At 46.0% G+C, this 12742-nt stretch overlaps 1 pseudogene; it reads right to left on the bottom strand.

The window, feature by feature from the left end:
• Positions 1-5363: 5363 nt before the first annotated feature.
• LOC121839575 lies at positions 5364-10801 on the bottom strand (annotated as a pseudogene).
• Between the last annotated feature and the right edge of the window lie 1941 nt (positions 10802-12742).

Here is a 12742-nt window from a genome sequence, read left to right as displayed (position 1 = left end):
ACAATGAGTAAAGATATACAGGGTATCAGTACTGAGTTGATGTGCAGGGGTACGAAGTAATTGAGGCAAATACAGTATCAGTCATAATTTTGGACACACCTACTCATTCAAGGACTTTTCTTTGTTTGTACTATTTTCTACATTGTAGAATAATAGTGAAGACATCAAAACTATGAAATAACACATATGGAATCATGTAGTAACCAAAAAAGTGTTAAACACATCAAAATATATTTTATATTTGAGATTCTTCAAAGTAGCCACCATTTGCCTTGATGACAGCTTTGCACAATATTGGCATTCTCTCAACCTGGAATGCTTTTCCAACAGTCTTGAAGGAGTTCCCACATATGCTGAGCACTTGTTGGCTGCTTTTCATTCACTCTGTGGTCCAACTCATCCCAAACCATCTCAATTGGGTTGAGGTCAGGTGATTGTGGAGGCCAGGTCATCTGATGCAGCACTCAATCACTCTCCTTCTTGGTCAAATAGCCCTTACACAGCCTGGAGGTGTGTTGAATCATTGTCCTGTTGAAAAACAAAAGATAGTCCCACTAAGCACAAACCAGATGGGATGGCGTATCGCTGCAGAATGCCGTGGTAGCCATGCTGGTTAAGTGTGCCTTGAATTCTAAATAAATCACAGACAGTGTCACCTGCAGAGCACTCCCACACCATCATACCTCCTCCTCCATGCTTCACGGTGGGAACCACACATGTGGAGATCATACCTACTCTGTGTCTCACAAAGACTTGGTCTTTTACCAAATCTTCTGTATACCACCCCTACCTTATCACAGCACAACTGATTGTCTCAAAGGCATTAAAAAGGAAACATATTCCACAAATTAACTTTTAACAAGGCACACCTGTTAATTGAAATGCATTCCAGGTGATTACCTCATGAAGCTGGTTGAGAGAATGCCAAGAGTGTGCAAAGCTGTCATCAAGGCAAAGGTTGGCTACTTTGAAGAATTTCAAATATAAAATATATTTTGATTTGTTTAAAACTTTTTTTGGTTACTACATAATTCCATGTGTTACTTCATAGATTTTATGTCTTCACTATTACTCTATAATGTAGAAAGTAGTGAAAATAAAGATAACCCCTGGAATGAGTAGGTGTGTCCAAACTTTTGATTGGTACTTTCTATATATAACTTTTAAAATGGCTGTGACCTAGGGACAATAATAATGTGACCTAGGGACAATACTAATGTGACCCAGGGACAATAATAATGTGACCCAGGGACAATGTATTTAATTAAGGCTGTAAGTCGTAGGTAGGTCTAAGTTATTATAGTGATGACCAATAAATTGTTTGCATACTTTGTCATTTCCCTGAATTGGGATTTCTAGTGATAGCAATCGACCACCGTTCAACGTTTAACTGCTTTATTTCATCACCACACTCTTGAGTTAGGTTTTTAATAAAGTCTGTGTGTTAGGCTAGTGAAATACTGCACTAAAACCTAATATAATATAATGATGACATCACACTCACATTCAAAGCGATGAGGAGAGATAGGGAAAGAAAACCTTTCCTCTTTCCCTCCTTCCCTTCTCTCCTCTCCTTTCTTCTCTTCTCATTTCCTCTTCTCTCTTCTGTAAGAAGCTGTACAGACTTCTCTTCTTCTCTCTGGGAGAAAAACATTCAAATATAATTGCACAAAATATTCCTTCAAGTGATATTATTATTAAATGTTTAACACTGTACCAAATCCCTATGGAAACAGGGTCAGAGAACCCATCAATAATCTTTATATCAACAAAATTCACTGAATATGCAGACTCTTTTGGCAACAAAATATAATTAAAAACCTAATCAAATAATATGTTCTCTGCCAAAAAACACTTTGTCTCTATGATATGTTCCTGCATAGCTGAAAGACACAATTAATTTATGAAGCTAATAGCAAATACAAACACAAGCTTGTGCTGTTTCTGTTGCTTGGTGTAATTACTTTGCTGTGGCATAGCTAATGTGTTTATGAATTAAATCTTATCTTGTATTTTTTTGTTTGTAAGGGGCTGGTGTGCCGATTCCCTATCGCTGACATGCTAGCATGCTAATTATTAATTCAACCACAAAGCAAATTGTTATTTGTCTCATTGCTAGCATGCTACTTCTATATTCAAATCTAATACAAACAGGCTAATGCTTGTCTCATGGCTACCATGTTGATTCTCCATTCAACCCCTACACTAACAGGCTAATACTTCGCTACCATTCAAACACAATACAAACAGGCTAATTCTTGTCTCTTATGTGGCATGCTAATTCTCCATTCCAACTCAATAAGAAATCCTAGACCTCCGGCAGCAACAGTTACTAGGGTCTGGAATTAATGACGGATTCTCTTGGTAATTTTTTAAAAGAATGAAAAAAAATCTGGGGAGGATCCTCTTCAGACAGATAACTCTCCCAATAAATCACGAGGCAAACACCTCCAAACATCGCAATTCAAAACCAAAGTTTGCAGGCAAAACCTTTGCAGTGGTTTTAGGGAAGGTAGTTTACGCAAACTAGTCACTTTGTATCCGGGGAATGTTTACACTATGGCCACAAGCGGCTAAGGCAGTGATGTAAGAAAGTCGGATGACCCAACTCTGCCCTTTCCTCTATACCTAACTAGCGTTGTATGCATATGTCACAGGAAGTTGGTGGGGGAGAACGAGCTCGTGGTAATGACTGGAGCAGAATCAGTGGAATGGTTTCAAATACATCAAACACATGGTTTGAAGGTGTTGATGCCATTCCATTTGCTCTGTTCCGGACATTATTATGACCCGTCCTCCCCCCAGCAGCCTCCTGTGGACATTGTAAATTGGAATATTGGAACATTGTGGGAGGCAACCCGTCTGTCTGAGAGACTGCTTTGAAGTTGCTCATAGCCACAGATCTAGTATCAGCTTATGCACAGTTCAAATGCAGAATTTATGGCGAGTTGAACTGAATAGATTTTAAGAACGAGCTAGTATGGTTGAGAGCTTTGCTTGATGAACGGGTTGGTTTTGTACAACCGCTCTCAACGCTGCAGACTTCCTGGTTGGTTTTGTACAACCGCTCTCAACGCTGCAGACTTCCTGGTTGGTTTTGTACAACCGCTCTCAACGCTGCAGACTTCCTGGTTGGTTTTGTACAACCGCTCTCAACGCTGCAGACTTCCTGGTTGGTTTTGTACAACCGCTCTCAACGCTGCAGACTTCCTGGTTGGTTTTGGGTCGAATTCAGGCATAACAGTGACATGTTTTATATATATATCGTTCATTTATTCAGATGAGGCAAAAATAAATAAATAAGATACACAGCCTAACCAACATATGATGCTAATCCCAAAGAGAAAAAATATTCACATAGATGAGTGTGCTATCACCTAAGGAAGAGGGACACACACACACACACACAAAACCCTAACCCTAGCTTCATGTCCACATCCCAGCTCAAACCTAACCTTGGTTAATCCTTCTTCTATCCTACTTTTGTATTTGGACCTGTAAGGTGCTGGAGTTCAGGTCCGCTTTGTTCTCTCCCTTTGATCCAATATGCAGGAGCCTGACTCCGGTTAGCTCCTGCTCAACTTAACCACCCGGGGGTAGCTCCTGCTCAACTTAACCACCCAGGGGTAGCTCCTGCTCAACTTAACCACCCGGGGGTAGCTCCTGCTCAACTTACCCACCCGGGGTAGCTCCTGCTCAACTTAACCACCCGGGGGGGGTAGCTCCTGCTCAACTTAACCACCCGGGGTAGCTCCTGCTCAACTTAACCACCCAGGGGTAGCTCCTGCTCAACTTAACCACCCGGGGGTAGCTCCTGCTCAACTTAACCACCCGGGGTAGCTCCTGCTCAACTTAACCACCCGGGGTAGCTCCTGCTCAACTTAACCACCCGGGGTAGCTCCTGCTCAACTTAACCACCCGGGGGTAGCTCCTGCTCAACTTAACCACCCGGGGGTAGCTCCTGCTCAACTTAACCACTGGTCTGTCTAATCTGTGTGTAACATCTATGATCCCGATACATATTGAATTAACCTCTAAACACAACAATCTGATCAGAACCTTCCTAAGCTCATCAGATCTCCTTGTTCCCTATACTCACTATAATATTGTGAGTATTAAGAATTCTGTGCAGTTTTGTGTACAGACAACATTGGCCTCTGTCTCTATCTCTCTCTCTCCCACACCTGCTGTCTCGACCTCTGGATGCTCGGCTATGAAAAGCCAACTGACATTTACTCCTGAGGTACTGACCTGCTGCACCCTCTACAACCACTGTGATTATTATTTGTCCCTGATGGTCATCTATGAATGTTTGAACATCTTGAAGAACGATCTGGCCTTAATGGCCATGTACTCTTATAATCTCCACCCAGCACAGCCAGAAGAGGACTGGTTCCTCTCTAGTTATGTTCCTAGATTTCTGCCTTTCTAGGGAGTTTTTCCAAGCCACCGTGCTTCTACACCTGCATTGCTTGCTGTTTGGGGTTTTAGGCTGGGTTTCTGTATAGCACTTTGTGACATCTGCTGACATAAAAAGGGCTTTATAAATACATTTGATTGACATTTGATTGATTGATTGTCCATTCACACACACCATTACACACATCTATCACAATCAAACACAGTGACACGCACTGAGAACTGAAACACCAGAGGACTGTCCCTGCTGACTGGACTGGACTGTCCCTGCTGACTGGACTGTCCCTGCTGACTGGACTGTCCCTGTTGACTGGACTGTCCCTGCTGACTGGACTGTCCCTGTTGACTGGACTGTCCCTGTTGACTGGACTGTCCCTGCTGACTGGACTGTCCCTGCTGACTGGACTGTCCCTGTTGACTGGACTGTCCCTGCTGACTGGAATGTCCCTGTTGACAGGACTGTCCCTATTGACTGGACTGTCCCTGTTGACTGGACTGTCCCTATTGACTGGACTGTCCCTGCTGACTGGACTGTCCCTGTTGACTGGACTGTCCCTGTTGACTGGACTGTCCCTATTGACTGGACTGTCCCTATTGACTGGACTGTCCCTGCTGACTGGACTGTCCCTATTGACTGGACTGTCCCTGTTGACTGGACTGTCCCTGGATTGTCCCTGCTGACTGACTGGATTGTCCCTGCTGACTGGACTGTCCCTGTTGACTGGACTGTCCCTGTTGACTGGACTGTCCGTGCTGACTGGAGCTGTCCCTGCTGACTGGACTGTGGACTGTCCCTGCTTGACTGGACTGTCCCTGCTGGACTGTCCCTGTTGACTGGACTGTCCTGGACTGTCCCTGACTGGACTGTCCCTGTGACTGGACTGGACTGTCCCTATTGACTGGACTGTCCCTGCTGACTGGACTGTCCCTATTGACTGACTGGACTGTCCCTGCTGACTGGACTGTCCCTGCTGAAAGGACTGTCCCTGCTGACTGGACTGTCCCTGACTGGACTGTCCCTGCTGACTGGACTGTCCCTGGACTGGACTGTCCCTGCTGACTGGACTGTCCCTGTTGACTGGACTGTCCCTGACTGACTGGACTGTCCCTGTTGACTGGACTGTCCCTGCTGACTGGACTGTCCCTGCTGACTGGACTGTCCCTGCTGACTGGACTGTCCCTGCTGACTGGACTGTTCCCTGTTGACCCTGTTGACTGGACTGTCCCTATTGACTGGACTGTCCCTGTTGACTGGACTGTCCCTACTGGACTGTCCCTGCTGACTGGACTGTCCCTGTTGACTGGACTGTCCCTGCTGACTGGACTGTCCCTGTTGACTGGACTGTCCCTGACTGGACTGACTGGACTGTCCCTGCTGACTGGACTGTCCCTGCTGACTGGACTGTCCCTGGACTGTGACTGGACTGTCCCTGGACTGTGACTGGACTGTCCCTGCTGACTGGACTGTCCCTGTTGACTGGACTGGGACTGTCCCTGTTGACTGGACTGTTCCCTGTTGACTGGACTGTCCCTGCTGACTGGACTGTCCCTGCTGATTGACTGGACTGTCCCTGCTGACTGGACTGTCCCTGTTGACTGGACTGTCCCTGTTGACTGGACTGTCCCTGCTGACTGGACTGTCCCTGCTGACTGGACTGTCCCTGCTGACTGACTGGACTGTCCCTGACTGACTGGACTGGACTCCCTGCTGACTGGACCGTCCCTGCTGACTGGACTGTCCTTGCTGACTGGACTGTCCCTGCTGACTGGACTGTCCCTGTTGACTGGACTGTCCCTATTGACTGGACTGTCCCTGTTGACTGGACTGTCCCTGCTGACTGGAACTGTCCCTGTGGACTGACTGGACTGTCCCTGTTGACTGGACTGTCCCTATTGACTGGACTGTCCCTGTTGACTGGACTGTCCCTATTGACTGGACTGTCCCTGCTGACTGGACTGTCCCTGTTGACTGGACTGTCCCTGTTGACTGGACTGTCCCTGTTGACTGGACTGTCCCTATTGACTGGACTGTCCCTGCTGACTGGACTGTCCCTATTGACTGGACTGTCCCTGTTGACTGGACTGTCCCTGCTGACTGGATTGTCCCTGCTGACTGGACTGTCCCTGTTGACTGGACTATCCCTGTTGACTGGACTGTCCGTGCTGACTGAGCTGTCCCTGCTGACTGGACTGTCCCTATTGACTGGACTGTCCCTGCTGACTGGACTGTCCCTGCTGACTGGACTGTCCCTGTTGACTGGACTGTCCCTATTGACTGGACTGTCCCTGCTGACTGGACTGTCCCTATTGACTGGACTGTCCCTGTTGACTGGACTGTCCCTGCTGAAAGGACTGTCCCTGCTGAAAGGACTGTCCCTGCTGACTGGACTGTCCCCTGCTGACTGGACTGTCCCTGTTGACTGGACTGTCCCTGGACTGACTGGACTGTCCCTGCTGACTGGACTGTCCCTGCTGACTGGACTGTCCCTGCTTGACTGGACTGTCCCTGCTGACTGGACTGTCCCTGCTGACTGGACTGTCCCTGTTGACTGGACTGTCCCTGTTGACTGGACTGGACTGTCCCTGTTGACTGGACTGTCCCTGCTGACTGGACTGTCCCTGTTGACTGGACTGTCCCTGTTGACTGGACTGTCCCTGCTGACTGTCCCTGCTGACTGGACTGTCCTGTCCCTGCTGACTGGACTGTCCCTGTTGACTGGACTGTCCCTGTTGACTGGACTGTCCCTGCTGACTGGACTGTCCCTGCTGACTGGGCTGTCCCTGTTGACTGGCCTGTCCCTATTGACTGGACTGTCCCTGTTGACTGGACTGTCCCTGACTGACTGGACTGTCCCTGGACTGTCCTGCTGACTGGACTGTCCCTGGACTGACTGGACTGTCCCTATTGACTGGACTGTCCCTGTTGACTGGACTGTCCCTGCTGATTGGACCGTCCTGCTGACTGGACTGTCCCTATTGACTGGACTGTCCCTATTGACTGGACTGTCCCTGACTGACTGGACTGTCCCTGCTGACTGGACTGTCCCTGTTGACTGGACTGTCCCTGTTGACTGGACTGTCCCTGCTGACTGGACTGTCCCTGTCTGACTGGACTGGACTGTCCCTGCTGACTGGACTGCTGACTGGACTGTCCTTGTTGACTGGACTGTCCCTGCTGACTGGACTGTCCCTGTTGACTGGACTGTCCCTGCTGACTGGACTGTCCCTGCTGACTGGACTGTTCCTGTTGACTGGACTGTCCCTATTGACTGGACTGTCCCTGCTGACTGGACTGTCTCTGCTGATTGGACTGTCCCTGTTGACTGGACTGTCCCTGTTGACTGGACTGTCCCTATTGACTGGACTGTCCCTGCTGACTGGACTGTCCCTATTGACTGGACTGACTGGACTGTCCCTGCTGACTGGACTGTCCCTGTTGACTGGACTGTCCCTATTGACTGGACTGTCCCTGCTGACTGGACTGTCTCTGCTGATTGGACTGTCCCTGTTGACTGGACTGTCCCTGCTGACTGGACTGTCCCTGCTGACTGGACTGTCCCTGCTGGCTAGACTGTCCTACTGACAAGGAATAGTAAGTACAAAGAGGAAGTGAGAGATGAGAGGGAGGTATAGTGAAAGGGAGAGAGAAAGAGAGACAGAGACAGAAGGAAAGAGAAAGACAAAGACAGAGGGAGAGAGCAGGTGTTTGATGAGGACAGAAGAGTTCAGTCGTTAATCTCACTGCTGAATGACTATTCTCTCTGTTACTCATCACTCTGTGTGTGTGTTCCTCAGCCCTGAGTTGCATTTCATGTGTGTGTCTGTGTGTCTGTCAGCCCCATTAACTCTTCCCCTCTCTCTCCTTCTTCCCTCCTCCAATCCTCACATCTACCCCTCCCCTCCTCCACTCATCACTTCTTCTACTCTCATACCCCCTCTCTCCTTCCCAATCTCTTCTCTCACCTTCCCCCTTCCCCCTCTCTTCTCTCTCCTCTCCCCTACCCCCTCTCTTGTCTCACCTCTCCCCCTCTCTTCTCTCACCTCTCTCCTACCCCCTCTCTTCTCCCCCTCTTCTCTCTCCTCTCCCCTACCCCCTCTCTTGTCTCACCTCTCCCCCTCTCTCTTCTCTCATCTCTCCCCTACCCCCTCTCTTCTCCCCCTCTTCTCTCACCTCTCCCCTACCCCTCTCTTCTCTCTCCTCTCCCCTACCCCTCTCTTCTCTCTCCTCTCCCCCTCTTCTCTCTCCTCTCCCCCTCTTCTCTCTCCTCTCCCCCTCTTCTCTCTCCTACCCTTCTCTCTCCTCTCCCCCTCTTCTCTCTCCTCTCCCCTACCCCTCTCTTCTCTCTCCTCTCCCCTACCCCTCTCTTCTCTCTCCTCTCCCCTACCCCTCTCTTCTCTCTCCTCTCCCCCTCTTCTCTCTCCTCTCCCCCTCTTCTCTCTCCTACCCTTCTCTTCTCTCTCCTCTCCCCCTCTTCTCTCTCCTCTCCCCTCCCCTCTCCTCTCTCTTCTCCCCCCTCTTCTCTATCCTCTCCCCTACCCCCTCTGTTGTCTCTCCTCTCCCCTCCCCCTCTCTTCTCTCCCCTTCCCCATCTCTTCTCTAACCACCTGATCCCATTGATTTCAACCAGTTCAAGGATGAGTAACAGTCTCATCTTTCTTTCAATCTAGCTCCTTTCTTCTTCTACTCTGTCTCTTCTCATTGTCCCTTTCTCTCCTTCTTTATCCCCTCTCTCTCTCTTTCTCTCTTTATCCTCTCTATCACTCTCCCTCATTGTCCTCTCTCTTTCTCTCTCCATCCTCTTGTTAGGTTTGTTCCTTTCCTCTTTGTCAATCATCATTGGCTCATTGGTGAAATTAGCATTATGACAATATCTTTAATAAAATCATTCCAAAGCCTTTATTAATTCAATTGCAGACATAAGTTGACAAACAGGAACACAGCACAAATGTTGCTGAGTAAGTTCTGCATCAAACAAAAGGTCTCAAGGTGTTTTATTAAACCGAAGTCCCGCCTTAATGATGTCACTGACTACGTCATGACCTTTTTACTCCTGAGAACAAAACCCTGCATCCATAGCTATGCAAACATAGAGTTTCAGTGTTTATCTAAAAGCTAGGCAATAAATGTCCCCTCCACAAAGCTGATTTATTGTGGAATGTCTGAGTTGTCTCTTATCTTCCACACTCCCCTGCAGAGTTCTGTCTCAGTCACACATTATAAGAGAGAAAGAGCAAACAGCTGTGGAACAATTCTAAAACTATATAATGAATATATATATTGTTCATCTTTTTTTATTTGTTTTATTTCACCTTTATTTAACCAGGTAGGCAAGTTGAGAACAAGTTCTCATTTACAATTGCGACCTGGCCAAGATAAAGCAAATTAGTTCGACACATACAACAACACAGAGTTACACATGGAGTAAAACAAGTCTATATACGATGTGAGCAAATGAGGTGAGATAAGGGAAGTAAAGGCAAAAAAAGGCCATGGTGGTGAAGTAAATACAATATAGCAAGTAAAACACTAGATTTGCAGTGGAAGAATGTGCAAGGTAGAGATAGAAATAATGGGGTGCAAAGGAGCAAAATAAATAAATAAATACATACAGTAGGTAGGGGGAGAGATAGTTGTCTGGGCTAAATTATAGATGGGCTATGTACAGGTGCAGTAATCTGTGAGCTGCTCTGACAGCTGGTGCTTAAAGATAGTGAGGGAGATAAGTGTTTCCAGTTTCAGAGATTTTTGTAGTTCGTTCCAGTCATTGGCAGCAGAGAACTGGAAGGAGAGGCAGCCAAATTTGTAGTCTAGGACCCTATACATGTAAGGAGGGAGGGGTCTTATAACCCATCCCTTTCTATTAATATAACATAAGCATAACCAATTATTGTAATACATCAAACATTTGTACAGCCCCAAATCATGACCCCTAGGTGAATCCTGACACACTCTCTCCCTCTTACTGTCTCTCTTTCTCTCTCCCTCATTATCCTGCCTCTCTTTCTCTCTCTCCCTCATTATCCTGCCTCTCTTTCTCTCTCTCCCTCTTTGTCTATTATGTCTTGTTTCTTTGTTCTGTCACATGTGCACATGTTCCAAGACAAGCGGGGAAACCAGAATAGAATACAGAGTTGATCCAAAAACCTGTTTATTATAAAATATCAGACATGTTGGGTTACAGATCTGTTCTCCTGTAGTCAACATTACCCTAAAACCACTTGACTGTCAGTTTATAGCACTACCACTGAGCAAGAGCCAACACACACATGAATTAACACTCTCTCTCACTCAATAACTCACACGCACACCTTGCAGTGTCTGAACCTCCGTGTAGATAGGTAGGTCTGTAATATGGTGTTCAGCTGCTCCAGAATGTTTCATGATTAACGTCATTATTATCACTATTCACACACACACACACACACACACACACACACACACACACACACACACACACACACACACACACACACACACACACACACACACACACACACACACACACAGTTATCATCATGTTAAATCTTCTGTATGTCCCACACCATAAAACACTATACTGTATACACAATGTTTTACTAAACTTTACACTTAAATACTCAATATGTATTATACCATTTTTACTTTGCAATAGTTCTTTGTATCTAATATACAACACTATTATCATACTTTACAATGACACATATCTGTGCAGAACACTTCATCTGGACTCACTGTCTGTAGTGTTGTAGTAGTCATGAAATAAAACAGAAAGTATCATTGTATATCCCTGATATACATATCATTAACAGCATGAGCATCTACAGTAGCTATCAACACACACACACACATATGTACGCACACAAGCACACACAAGATCTGAAGTAATAAAAGTAACATAAATAATCCTTAAATAGCCAAACAATAAATATTCATAGTTCACATTTGATCCGGCGAGGAAATATAAGTAACAATGATGAACAGTGTCGTCAGAAAGTGTTCATACCCCTTGACTTATTCCACGTTGTTTTTACAGCCTGAATTCAACATTTATGAAGAAAAAAAAATCTCTCACCCATCTACACACACAATACCCCATCTACACACACAATACCCCATCATGACAAAATTAAAACATGTTAGGAGAATTTTTTGCAAATGCATAGATAATGAAATGTAGAAAAATCTCATTTACATAAGTATTCACAGGCCATGACAGAATCCCTTTGGCCAGCGAATACAGCTGTCAGTCTTTCTGGATTACAGCTGTCAGTCTTTCTGGATTACAGCTGTCAGTCTTTCTGGATTACAGCTGTCAATCTTTCTGGATTACAGCTGTCAGTCTTTCTGGATTACAGCTGTCAGTCTTTCTGGATTACAGCTGTCAGTCTTTCTAGATTACAGCTGTCAGTCTTTCTGGATTACAGCTGTCAGTCTTTCTGGATTACAGCTGTCAGTCTTTCTGGATTACAGCTGTCAGTCTTTCTGGATTACAGCTGTCAGTCTTTCTGGATTACAGCTGTCAGTCTTTCTGGATTACAGCTGTCAGTCTTTCTAGATTACAGCTGTCAGTCTTTCTGGATTACAGCTGTCAGTCTTTCTGGATTACAGCTGTCAGTCTTTCTGGATTACAGCTGTCAGTCTTTCTGGATTACAGCTGTCAGTCTTTCTGGATTACAGCTGTCAGTCTTTCTAGATTACAGCTGTCAGTCTTTCTGGATTACAGCTGTCAGTCTTTCTGGATTACAGCTGTCAGTCTTTCTGGATTACAGCTGTCAGTCTTTATGGATTACAGCTGTCAATCTTTCTGGATAAATCTCGAAGAGTTTAGCACACCTGGATTGCACATTATTCCTTCAAAAAATCTTCAAACACTGTCAAGTTGGTTGTTGAGAATGAAAAACATAGCAGCGTTGCAGTTCTTGACACGAATCGGTGTGTCTGGCACTTACTACCATACTCCGTACAAAGACACTTCAATCTTTCATCTTGCCCATTCACCCTCTGAATGTCACAACCCATGTCTCAAGCCTTAAAAATCCTTCTTTAATCCTCTCCTCCCCTTCATCTACACTGATTAAAGTGGATTTAACAAGTGATATCAATAAGAGATCATTGCTTTCACCTGGATTCACCAGGTCAGTCTATGTCATGGAAAGAGCAGGTGCTAATAATGTTTTGTACACTCAGTGTATATTTGGCCTTGTGTTTTAGGTTATTGTCCTGCTGAAAGGTGAATTAGTCTCCCAGTGTCTGTTGGAAAGCAGACTGAACCAGGTTTTCCTTTAGGATTTTGCCTGTGCTTAGCGTTATTCAAATCAAATCAAATTTGATATTTTTATCCTA

This window comes from Oncorhynchus tshawytscha, linkage group LG16, assembly GCF_018296145.1.
Source record: "Oncorhynchus tshawytscha isolate Ot180627B linkage group LG16, Otsh_v2.0, whole genome shotgun sequence".
Classification (NCBI taxonomy): Eukaryota; Metazoa; Chordata; class Actinopteri; order Salmoniformes; family Salmonidae; genus Oncorhynchus; species Oncorhynchus tshawytscha.
Note: the sequence above shows the minus strand (reverse complement) of the source record. Positions and strands in the feature narration are given on the sequence as shown.